Genomic DNA, 13,560 nt, shown 5'->3' with positions numbered 1-13,560 from the left:
GGCTAACACTGATATGAACAGCTGGGTGGTCTGAGCTACTGAAGGTGTAGCTAACACTGATTGAACAGCTGGGTGTCCCATGACTATGAAGGATGTAGTTTGCTGTTCATATCAGTGTTAGCTACATCCTTCAGCAGTCATGACACCCAGCTGTTCATATCAGTGTTTAGCTAGCATCCTTCAGTAGTCATAGTACACCCGCAGCTGTTTCATATCAGTGTGTTAGCTACATCCTTCAGTAGTCATGACACCCAGCTGTTCATATCAGTGTTAGCTACATCCTTCAGTAGTCATGACACCCAGCTGTTCATATCAGTGTTAGCTAGCTGCCTCTTTCAGCAGTCATGACACCCAGCAAGGACTCCCCATCACTACAGCTCAGTTAACCCACCATGGTACTGTTGTGTTTACGGTGCATACCCCATAGTGGTAAAGGGTAAATGTATGTGAATACTATCTAAATAAAGACTCCTTTGTAGAAATAAGTCGCACAGAGCAAAATGTTTTACAGTGTAGCATAATCAGCATGCCTACCCTCCTTCCATTTTTAATTTGCGCGTTTTAGCTTCCGATGGAGAAACACGTCATCTCTCTCTCCTTCTCTTTAATTAACCTGAGTCTAGGTGGCAGTTGGCGAAATTCACATATTGAGACATTCAGAGACAGAACTTCCTGATGAGCTTCAGGCATAAACAACAGCATGACCTCAAGCTCTTGGTTACGAGCTGGGAAGAAGTAATATACCCTAGTTAGAGAGTCTCTCAAAACAAAAATAAATTACTCTTTGAGAGAATAAAATTACTCAGCCTACACAAAGGACATTGAATTTTCCTGACAGGCAATGTTTGACTTTAAATTACGATGGTAATTCGAGCCTAGCTCACTGATGACATCTCTATGTGAGATCTCTTGGACAGTTATTTTCAATATACACTAGTAGAGCACAGGCGAGTACTACACACACTGCAGAACTCGCTCCCTGAAGGGCCGATCCTCAGGGCCAACACAGGAAGCCTCGCAGCATGCTGTGAGAACAACACTTTACACAGCAGTTGGGAAACCTGACAATATTTCTCAGCAGCTAGGGTCAAACATACTGACCACACTGTCAGTCACATGGCTCTATTTCAAGCATCTCTACCACGAGGCTCTATTCATACCCATCTCTACTACGAGGCTCTATTCATACCCATCTCTACCACGAGGCTCTAACTCATACCCACTCTACTACGAGGCTCTATTCATCCCATCTCTACCACGAGGCTCTATTCATTACCATCTCTACCACGAGGCTCTATTCATTACCATCTCTACCCACAGGCTCTATTCATACCCATCTCTACCACGAGGCTCTATTCATTACCATCTCTACCACGAGGCTCTATTCATTACCATCTCTACCACGAGGCTCTATTCATACCCATCTCTACCACGAGGTTCTACTCATTCCCATCTCTACTACGAGGCTCTATTCATACCCATCTCTCACACGAGGCTCTATTCATACCCATCTCTACCACGAGGCTCTATTCATTACCATCTCTACCACAGAGCCTCTATTCATACCCATCTCTACTACGGGCTCTATTCATACCCATCTCTACCACGAGGCTCTTTCATTACCATCTCTACCACGAGGCTCTATTCATTACCATCTCTACATGAGGTTCTACTCATTCCCATCTCTACTACGAGGCTCTATTCATACCCATCTCTACCACGAGTGTCATGTTTTGTCTGTGATCATCATGTCTTGTCCCTGTGCTTCCCTCTGCTGGTCTTATTTGGTTTCTTTCCCTCTTTCTCTCTCTCTCCTCTCTCCTCCTCTCTCCCTCTCCCGCCTCTCTCTCTCTATCGTTCCGTTCCTGCTCCCAGCTGTTTCTCATTCTCCTAACGACCTCATTTACTCTTTCACACCTGTCCCCTATTTGCCCTCTGATTAGAGTCCCTATTTCTCCCTCTGTTTTCCGCTTCTGTCCTTGTCGGATTCTTGTTTGATGTTTGCTGTCCTGTGTCCTTGTTCCGCCCTGTCGTGTTCTTTGCCTTCTTCAGATGCTGCGTGTGAGCAGGTGTCTATGTCAGCTACGGCCAGTGCCTTCCTGAAGCGACCTGCAGTCTGTGGTCGCGTCTCCAGTCGTTCCTCTCTATTGACGAGAGGATTTCAGTTTCCTGTTTTGGATTTACCATTGATAATATCCAGGAGAATCATTATTTGTTTAATACTGGAATAAAGACTCTGTTACTATTACGTCGCTTTTGGGTCCTCATTCACCAGCATAACAACGAGGCTCTATTCATACCTATCTCTACCACGAGGCTCTATTCATTCCCATCTCTACTACGAGGCTCTACTCATACCCATTGAATGAGTCCTCTGTGTGCTCTATCTATTTCCCTCCATCATCACGTCTTCTTCCCTCTCTTCCTTATCCCTACCTCCCATCTTGCTCCCTCGCTCCCAGCAGGAAGCACTGTGGTCAGAAGATATTGCTAGTTGGACTATTCTCAGGAAAATAACCTAGTCTTGATCAAAGCTCCACCATGTTCAAGGGCTATATCAGGGTCTTAGCATATACCTTAGTGTAATACCAAAATGTGACAGGAACTCTGGGAGAAAACACGGTACAGGACAACCAATCAATTTTTGTCAATTTCAACAGGAAATATCGTGATTTACATGTCTGTTGGATAAAGCTCAAGGTCTTAAATTAGCATTCACATTTCAAAAAGCATCCATTACCTTTCTTTAATATATCTCCTAACCATATTGTCGTCTTCAGAACATCAGTCAGTCATTATCAAGCAGATTCGATTTCACATGAAAGGCAGCAATGTCAAAGCAAGAGTAGGCCTATTCTGAGATTTAGTGTTGTGCTAAAATATTGCACTGCAAAGAAAGGTAATCTCAAACAGCTCTAATCTCAGAGAGAATCTTTAATAAACACAGAGGTAAATAGCCTGCTAATGAAAAGTAAAATGTATCATGGCAGATCTCTGGCCATTCAAACACATCACAAACTGTCCCCTTTCCACAACCATACTGTATACCCAAGACAGACCAGTTGGTCTCATAACAAACAATTAAATACTATGAAAGGTAACTTATTTACCCAGGAAAACTAGGCCTGATGTACTAATGTGTATCTGAATGAACTAAACCTCTCCTCCTGATCCATACACCCACATGGGTAATAGTTTAAGTTGCTCTCCCATCTGTCTAGTGAGGTTGTAAACAAGAAACACAGAACTAGTTCAGTACCCTTATTCACCACACCAACAGCTAAAGTCAGAAATGTTGACAATGAAGGTCAGAACCCAGACATTTTCCAGCAGTGACATTTTCCAGCATAGTCTAGGCTCATTCATGCATACAGAACCTTGACGTTTATACAGTTACCCATGCCAACCTGTAACCCTTAACAACAGACTGCTGTCAGGGGGTAAAAATGATCTCCTGCTTTAATGGCAAAGTTATAAAAAGACAACAAAAGGATGACACCGTTTAAAGGCATACTTAGATATAACATTTTGTTATGCTAAATTCTCTCACTCGACTTGACACACAAAAAATAGAATGGGAAGTAGTTATACCTTGAACACATTGCACTATAAGCCAATCAGACAGACAGCCAACCAGAACTCACCGAGATGTCAAAGACCTCCTCTGTGTCGTCCAACATGCGGACCTTGATGGTGACATGGCGTCCGGGGGGCATGGTGGGTGGCCGGTGGCCAGGGTCCAGGGTGCTGATACCCAGAGTCTCCTGGGCTTCAAGACGCTGAGCTGCTGATGCTCTGGGCTTGGGCTCCACCATGGTGCTCTGTCCTGCTACCATCCAGCCTGCAGGGGAGGCAGAAGTACCATCACACACACATTCATGTAACAGAGTAGGTTCCATCCTTGTCTCTCACTAGGCTCGAACCTGTACACACGTATACACAAACACCTTGCAAGTCTATAATGCAGTTCAGATCATGTCTGTTGATTGTTAAATCTATTCATTGTTCAACTTGAGCATTAGGGAGTGGGACCCTAGTCCTATCCTGGAGAAAACAGAGGGGACTATTACCAGTGGTGGAAAAAGTAGTCAAAAGTCATACTTGAATAAAAGTAAAGATACCTTAATAGAAAATAGGAGAGAGTTCACATTGTTAGACTAGCAATGTAATCTAAGCTAAAGGGTGATAATTGTATCTTTTGGCAGAAGCAATTAGCTCCCTCTCTCTGCAAATGTTTTGCTTGATTTCAAAGTGCAATGGAATAACAAAGGGAAAGGGAATACCTAGTCAGTTGTACAACTGAATGAATTCAACCGAAATATGTTTTCTGCATTTAACCCAACCCCTCTGAATCAGAGAGGTACGGGGGCTGCCTTAATCGATGTCCACGTCATCGGCGCCTGGGGATCAGGTGTTGTTGAGGGTTAACTGCCCTGAAATATCCATCCCTAACTATAACATTTTCAGACAAGATAGAACTGCCAAAGGGGGCGGAGTTGCAATCTACTGAGGAGATAGCCTGCAGAGTTCTGTTTAACTATCCAGGTCTGTGCCCAAACAATTTGAGGCTCTACTTTTAAAAATCCACCTTTCCAGAAACAAGTCTCTCTCCGTTGCCGCTTGCTATAGACCACCTTCTGCCCCCAGCTGTGCCCTGGACACCATATGTGAATTGATTGCCCCCCCATCTATCTTCAGAGCTTGTGCTGTTAGGTGACCTAAACTGGGACATGCTTAACACCCCGACCATCCTACAATCTAAGCTTGATAACCCTCAATCTCACAACAAATTATCAATGAACCTACCAGGTACAACCCCAAATCCGTAAACACGGGCACCCTCATAGATATCATCCTAACCAACCTGCCCTCCAAATACACCTCTGCTGTCTTCAAACAGAATCTCAGCGATCACTACCTCATTGCCTGCGTCCGTAATGGGTCTGCGGTCAAACGACCACCCCTCATCACTGTCAAACGCTCCCTAAAACACTTCAGCGAGCAGGCCTTTCTAATCGACCTGGCCCGGGTATCCTGGAAGGATATTGACCTCATTGCGACAGTAGAGGATGCCTGGTTATTCTTTAAAAGTGCTTTCCTCACCATCTTAAATAAGCATGCCCCGTTCAAAAAAATTTGAACCAGGAACAGATATAGCCCTTGGTTCACTCCAGACCTGACTGCCCTTGACCAGCACAAAAACATCCTGTGGCATACTGCACTAGCATCGAATAGCCCCCGCGATATGCAATTTTTCAGGGAAGTTAGGAACCAATATACACAGGCAGTTAGGAAAGCAAAGGCTAGCTTTTTCAAACAGAAATTTGCATCCTGTAGCACAAACTCCAAAAAGTTCTGGGACACTGTAAAGTCCATGGAGAATAAGAGCACCTCCTCCCAGCTGCCCACTGCACTGAGGCTAGGAAACACTGTCACCACCAATAAATCCATGATAATTGAAAATTTCAATAAGCATTTTTCTACGGCTGGCCATGCTTTCCACCTGGCTACCCCTACCCAGGTCAACAGCCCTGCACCCTCCACAGAAACTTTCCCAAGCCTCCCCCATTTCTCTTTCACCCAAATCCAGCTAGCTGATGTTCTCAAAGAGCTGCAAAATCTGGACCACTACAAATCAGCCGGGCTAGACAATCGACCCTCTCTTTCTAAATTTATTCGTTGAAATTGTTGCAACCCCTCTGTTCATCCTCTTTCGTATCGTCTGAGATCCCCAAAGATTGGAAAGCTGCCGCGGTCATCCCCCTCTTCAAAGGAGGAGACACTCTAGACCCAAACTGCATCTATCCTACCCTGTCTTTCTAAGGTCTTCGAAAGCCAAGTTAACAAACAGATCCCCGACCATTTCGAATCGCACCGTCCCTTCTCCGCTATGCAATCTGGTTTCCGAGCTGGTCGTGGGTGCACCTCAGCCACGCTCAAGGTACTAAACGATATCATAACCGCCATCGATAAGAGACAATACTGTGCAGCTGTATTCATCGACCTGGCCAAGGCTTTCGACTCTGTCAATCACCACATTCTTATCGGCAGACTCAAAAGCCTTGGTTTCTCAAATGATTGCCTGGTTCACCAACTACTTCTCAGACAGAGTTCAGTGTGTCAAATCAGAGGGCCTGTTGTCCGGACCTCTGGCAGTCTCTATGGGGGTGCCACAGGGTTCAATTCTTGGGCCTACTCTTTTCTCTGTATACATAAATGATGTCGCTCTTGCTGCAAGTGATTCTCTGATCCAACTCTTTGGACACTGTGTTAACTAACCTCCAGACGAACTTCAATGCTACAACTCTCCTTCCGTGGACTCCAACTGCTCTTAAATGCAAGTAAAACTAAATACATGCTCTTCAACAGATCGCTGCCAACACCTGCCCGCCCGTCCATCACTACTCTGGATGGTTCTGACTTAGAATATGTGGACAACTACAAATACCTAGGTGTCTGGTTAGACTGTAAACTCTCCTTCCAGACTCACATTAACCATCTCCAATCCAAAATTAAATATAGAATTGGCTTCCTATTTCGCAACAAAGCATCCTTCACTCATGCTGCCAAACATACCCTCGTAAAAGTGACCATCCTACCGATCCTTGACTTCCGCGATGTCATTTACAAAATAGCCTCCAGCAATCTACTCAGAAAATTGTATGCAGTCTATCACAGTGCCATCTGTTTTGTCACCAAAGCCCCATTCACTACCCACCACTGCGACCTGTATGCTCTCGTTGGCTGGCTCTCGCTTCATATTCGTGGCCAAACCCACTGGCTCCAGGTCATCTATAAGTCACTGCTAGGTAAAGCCCCGCCTTATCTCAGCTCACTGGTCACCATAGCAGCACCCACCCGTAGCACGCGCTCCAGCAGGTATATTTTAATGGTCACCCCCAAAGCCAATTCCTCATTTGGCCGCATTTCCTTCCAGTTCTCTGCTGCCAATGACTGGAACGAATTGCAAAGATCTCTGAAGCTGGAGACTCATATCTCCATCTCTAACTTTAAGCACCAGCTGTCAGAGCAGCTCACAGATCACTGCACCTGTAGATAGCCCATCTGTAATTAGCCCATCCAACTACCTCATACTACCCCATACTGTTATTTATTTGATTTATTTTGCCCCTTTGCAAAGGATGTGAAAATTTAGCCTGTTCTGGGAAAATACATTTTTAGGATGCAGGGAGGTTCTGAGAAAGTTTTTCTATGTTTCCCTGAAGGTTTTCCTGGGAGGTTTTATTAACGTTCTGAGAACGGAAATTATAGATTATTTGAAGGTAATTAAATAATGTTCTGAGAACATGTTTCAATAAGACTTTTAATAACCCGGCTAGCTTAGTTTGGGTTAACTGTTTTGAACTCAAAGCACAGATAGGATACTTGGAATCAGTGAGATTCAAACCTATGATCTTCTGCTCTCTATTCATGGAATTAGTCCATTGCGCCACCAGGATGGAGCTAGCTTGCCATGTTTTTTTTTTTACTCATACAAAGCTGTTCATTTTATTCTATTCAAACAGACCCCACTTCAAAAGTAAACAAGCACTCATTAATATCAGGTGTGGCCAATTAGTGGGCACGGCCAAGACACCTGAACACATTTAACAACTGAGGATAGAGAGAGTTTTGTTGATGCTGAGAACAGAATGTATATGTTTTTAAATAACATTTTTACAACGTTCTTTAAAAATGTTACTAATGTTTTCTTGCGGTTTTTATGGAAAGTTCTCTTAATGTTCTTAGAACATTACTTTAAATAGAGAGTAGAGGCTGCAGAAAACTTTATACTGGAAATCCCATAGAATAGGGATGGGCAACTGCAGTCCTCAGGGGCCGGGGAGGTGTCACTTTTCCCCCATCTCTAGCAAACACATCTGATTAAATTAATTACATTCTAAACTGAATATCATGATTAAATGATTATTGGAGTCAGGTGTGTTAGGTGGGGCAAATGTATGACACCAATCAGGCCCCCAAAGACTGGAGTTTCCCATCCCTGCCATAGAAGAATGTTATTTAACGTTCTTTGAACGCTCTGAAAACATGACTTTAAATAGAACCCTGAGGAAACCTGTAGAAAACGTTATGCTGAAGTTCTGAAATTCCCACTGAAGAACGTTGTTTTCTTAATGTTCTCTGAACAATTTAAGAACATTACTTTAAAAGGTAGGAAGCATGAATTTGTACTCACCAATGTAACAAAGACTTAGTAACTTAGTTGTAGTCACGATCTGGTTACCTATAAGTACAAACATAGTTATGTGTTTGGGTTATTACATATTTATTAACTTATTTCCTGATATCTTCTAAACTACCCACAATTTTGTTCTCGTTTTTGCTTCATTAACTTTTCGGCATGTTCTCTGAATTAGGATACAGGAGTTTTCTACCTTGGCTTAGTGCTAGCGCGCTAGCTGACTGACATCTGGAATCTATTCAATTTGGATTTCGGCCTGGTGAAGCGCCCACCTCCTCCTCGCTTGGTAGCTAACTGATGCTGCACCCTTAAATGTTTTACCATCGTATGGGTCCCAATCTGTAAGTCTCTGCTCTCTCTTTGCTTTTAATCTGCAGGTATGTTTTAATTGTGTTCTAGCAGGTCTGCAGTAGTTGGGCTCTAGCTTGCCGACCATAACCGTGGTGCTTGGCTAGGCTAGCTAGGCTATTAGCTAGTTGGCTAAACAGCTAACATTAGCTGGCTGGCTAAGATAACTGCATATAGCTAACATTCTTTGATAACTGGTTAAATCCTGTTATGTATTTCCAAAACTTTGGTTAACTTATTTTGAAGTTCAGACCCCTTAACTTTTTCCACATTTGTTACAGCCTTATTCTAAAATTGATTTAAAAAATAGTTTTTTTCTCATCAATATACACAATACCCCATACTGACAAAGCAAAAACAGGTTTTTAGAATTTTTTTGTAAATTAAATGAAAAAAATCTAATTTCCGTAATTATTGAGGCCCTTTACTCAGTACTTTGTTGAAGCACCTTTGGCAGCGATTACAGCCTCAAGTTTTCTTGGGTATGACGCTACAAGCTTGGCACACCTGTATTTGGAGAGTTTCTCTCAAGCTCTGTCAGGTTGGATGGGGAGCGTGGCTGCGCAGCTATTTTCAGGTTTCCCCAGATATGTTCCATCGGATTCAAGTCTGGGCTCTGGCTGGGCCACTCAAGAACATTCAGACTTGTCCCAAAGCCACTCCTGTGTTGTCTTGACTGTTGGCTTAGGGTAGTTGTCCTGTTGGAAGGTGAACCTTTGCCCCAAGCTGAGGTCCTGAGCGCTCTGGAGCAGGTTTTTATCAAGGATCTCTCTCTACTTTGCTCCATTCATCTTTGCCTCGATCCTGACTAGTTTCCCAGTCCCTGCCGCTGAAAAACATCCCCACAGCCTGATGCTGCCACCATCATGCGTCACGGTAGGGATGGTGCCAGGTTTCCTCCAGATGTGACACTTGGCATTCAGGCCAAAGAGTTCAATCTTGGTTTCATCAGACCAGAGAATCCTGTTTCTCATGGTCTGAGAGTTCTTTAGGTACATTTTGGCAAACTCCAAGCGGGCTGTCGTACCTTTTACTGAGGAGTGGCTTCCGCAAGATTGAATCCCTGAGCTGACAAGGTAAAAATATGTCGTTCTGCCCCTGAACAAGGCAGTTAACCCACTCTTTCTAGGCCGTCATTAAAAATAAGAATTTGTTCTTAATAACTGACTTGCCTAGTTAAATAAAGGTAAAAAATAGACAGGTGTGTGCCTTTCCAAATCATGTCCAATCTATTGAATTTACTACAGGTAGACTCCAATCAAGTTGTAGAAACATCTCAAGAATGATCAATGGAAACACAATGCACTTCAGCTCAATTTTGAGTCTCATAGCAAAGGGTCTGAATACTTATTAGAATAAGGTATGTTTTTAATTTTTTATAAATGTGCAAAAATCCTTAAAAACCTGTTTTCGCTTTCTCATTATGGGGTATTGTGATGTCATTATGGGGTATTGTGATGTCATTATGGAGTATTGTGTGTAGATTGATGAGGAAACACATTTATTTAATCAATTGTATAATTAGCCTGTAATGTAACAAAATGTGGAAAAAGTCAAGGGGTCTGAATACTTTCCCGAATTCATGTATTTTTCAACTGTGCTGTTTCACAAAAATGATGAACCTTTCTATTCTCATAGACTCTACATATTGTAAATTACAGATACACATTTTTTTGCAAAGAGTATTATTATATTATTGATTGATTGAATATTACTTTTTAAATCACCCAGCAGTGCTATCTGCAGAGTTAGCTCCAGGTAAATGTTGCAATTCTTCAGCCATTCCTGAACCTGCGACCAAAGGCAAGCTACATATGGACAATACCAAAACAAATTATCAAATGATTCTGTCTCTTTGCAGCAAAATCTGCAGAGCTGGGATGGTTGTACCCGCCATATATTTAACATTCTATTGGTTGCAAGAATTTTGTTAAATCATTTCAATGTAAAAACTCTCTGTTTTGAATCGAGCATCGTTTTGTGTATAAGTTCATAAACCTTGTGCCATGGAATCGGTACATTGAAAATCTCTTCCCAACTATTTTGAAATCTATATGGCACAGCTGTCCATTTTTTTATCCTTAAATTAAACTGGTATCCTTTTTTATTCATCACAATTTTCTTTAACCAATTTTGGTCTTTAATGCAGGGCCGACAGACACGTTCCGTACTCCCCCCCCTCTTCCACTTACATTTTCCATTTTTCAGGTAATGCTGCAATTAGTTGGTTGTAATTTTGAGTAGAGCAGACATTTCCATATATTTTTGATAGCTGCATGTGTGACATAACTGACTCTTCGTAAGAACTTTCAAAAGGCAAGCCCATTAATATATGATGAAACAACATCAGCAAGAGAAGGGACTTGTTTGTACAAATGACCAAATTAGCGTTGGAATACTAGCACAAAGAGTGAGTGAACTACAAAACAGTAGAGATGGTAAGAAGCAACCGAGCAAGAGAGAGAGAATGCCCCTAATAAGGACCTACCATCTGGGCTGTGTGGTTCACAGACATCCAGCTGCTAATAAGGACGCTACCATCTGGCTGTGTGGTTCACAGACATCCAGATGCTAATAAGGACATACCATCTGGGCTGTGTGATCCACAGACATCAGCCCCTAATAAGGACATACCATCTGGGCTGTGTGGTCCACAGACATCCAGCTGCTAATAAGGACCTACCATATGGGCTGTGTGGTTCACAGACATCCAGCTGCTAATAAGGACCTACATCTGGGCTGTGTGGTTCACAGACATCCAGCTGCTATTAAGGCCATACCATCTGGGCTGTGTGGTTCACAGACATCCAGCTGCTAATAAGGACATACCATCTGGGCTGTGTGGTCCACGACATCCAGCCCCTAATAAGGACATACCATCTGGGCTGTGTGGTCCACAGACATCCAGCTGCTAATAAGGACATACCATCTGGGCTGTGTGGTCCACAGACATCCAGCTGCTAATAAGGACATACCATCTGGGCTGTGTGGTCCACAGACATCCAGCTGCTAATAAGGACCTACCATCTGGGCTGTGTGGTCCACAGACATCCAGCTGCTAATAAGGACATACCATCTGGGCTGTGTGGTTCACAGACATCCAGCTGCTAATAAGGACATACCATCTGGGCTGTGTGGTCCACAGACATCCAGCCCCTAATAAGGACTACCATCTGGGCTGTGTGGTCCACAGACATCCAGCTGCTAATAAGGACATACCATCTGGGCTGTGTGGTCCACAGACATCCAGCCCCTAATAAGGACATACCATCTGGGCTGTGTGGTCCACAGACATCCAGCTGCTAATAAGGACATACCATCTGGGCTGTGTGGTTCACAGACATCCAGCCCCTAATAAGGACATACCATCTGGGCTGTGTGGTCCACAGACATCCAGCTGCTAATAAGGACATACCATCTGGGCTGTGTGGTTCACAGACATCCAGCCCCTAATAAGGACATACCATCTGGGCTGTGTGGTCCACAGACATCCAGCTGCTAATAAGGACCTACCATCTGGGCTGTGTGGTTCACAGACATCCAGCTGCTAATAAGGACCTACCATCTGGGCTGTGTGGTCCACAGACATCCAGCTGCTAATAAGGACATACATCTGGGCTGTGTGGTTCACAGACATCCAGCTGCTAATAAGGACATACCATCTGGGCTGTGTGGTCCACAGACATCCAGCTGCTAATAAGGACCTACCATCTGGGCTGTGTGGTTCACAGACATCCAGCTGCTAATAAGGACATACCATCTGGGCTGTGTGGTTCACAGACATCCAGCTGCTAATAAGGACATACCATCTGGGCTGTGTGGTCCACAGACATCCAGCTGCTAATAAGGACATACCATCTGGGCTGTGTGGTCCACAGACATCCAGCCCCTAATAAGGACATACCATCTGGGCTGTGTGGTCCAGACATCCAGCTGCTAATAAGGACCTACCATCTGGGCTGTGTGGTTCACAGACATCCAGCTGCTAATAAGGACCTACCATCTGGGCTGTGTGGTTCACAGAACTCCAGCTGCTAATAAGGACATACCATCTGGGCTGTGTGGTTCACAGACATCCAGCTGCTAATAAGGACATACCATCTGGGCTGTGTGGTCCACAGACATCCAGCCCCTAATAAGGATATACCATCTGGGCTGTGTGGTCCACAGACATCCAGCTGCTAATAAGGACCTACCATCTGGGCTGTGTGGTTCACAGACATCCAGCTGCTAATAAGGACATACCATCTGGGCTGTGTGGTCCACAGACATCTAGCTGCTAATAAGGACATACCATCTCGGCTGTGTGGTCCACAGACATCCAGCTGCTAATAAGGACATACCATCTGGGCTGTGTGGTCCACAGACATCCAGCCCAATAAGGACCTACCATCTGGGCTGTGTGGTTCACAGACATCCAGCTGCTAATAAGGACCTACCATCTGGGCTGTGTGGTCCACAGACATCCAGCCCTAATAAGGACCTACCATCTGGGCTGTGTGGTTCACAGACATCCAGCTGCTAATAAGGACCTACCATCTGGGCTGTGTGGTCCACAGACATCCAGCTGCTAATAAGGACTACCATCTGGCTGTGTGGTTCACAGACATCCACTGCTAATAAGGACATACATCTGGGCTGTGTGGTCCACAGACATCCAGCCCCTAATAAGGATATACCATCTGGGCTGTGTGGTCACACGACATCCAGCTGCTAATAAGGACCTACCATCTGGGCTGTGTGGTTCACAGACATCCAGCTGCTAATAAGGACATACCATCTGGGCTGTGTGGTCCACAGACATCTAGCTGCTATAAGGACATACCATCTCGGCTGTGTGGTCCACAGACATCCAGCTGCTAATAAGGACATACCATCTGGGCTGTGTGGTCCACAGACATCCAGCCCCTAATAAGGACCTACCATCTGGGCTGTGTGGTTCACAGACATCCAGCTGCTAAATAGGACCTACCATCTGGGCTGTGTGGTCCACAGACATCCAGCCCCTA

General features: G+C 44.2%; 1 pseudogene; it reads right to left on the bottom strand.

Annotated features, from left to right (window-relative positions):
• Window positions 1–13,560, bottom strand: part of LOC111959652 (FERM, ARHGEF and pleckstrin domain-containing protein 1-like) — a 146,215-nt pseudogene that overhangs the window by 129,058 nt on the left and 3,597 nt on the right.

This window comes from Salvelinus sp. IW2-2015, linkage group LG36 (assembly GCF_002910315.2).
Source record: "Salvelinus sp. IW2-2015 linkage group LG36, ASM291031v2, whole genome shotgun sequence".
NCBI lineage: Eukaryota > Metazoa > Chordata > Actinopteri > Salmoniformes > Salmonidae > Salvelinus > Salvelinus sp. IW2-2015.
This window is presented reverse-complemented; position numbering and strand designations above follow the sequence as displayed.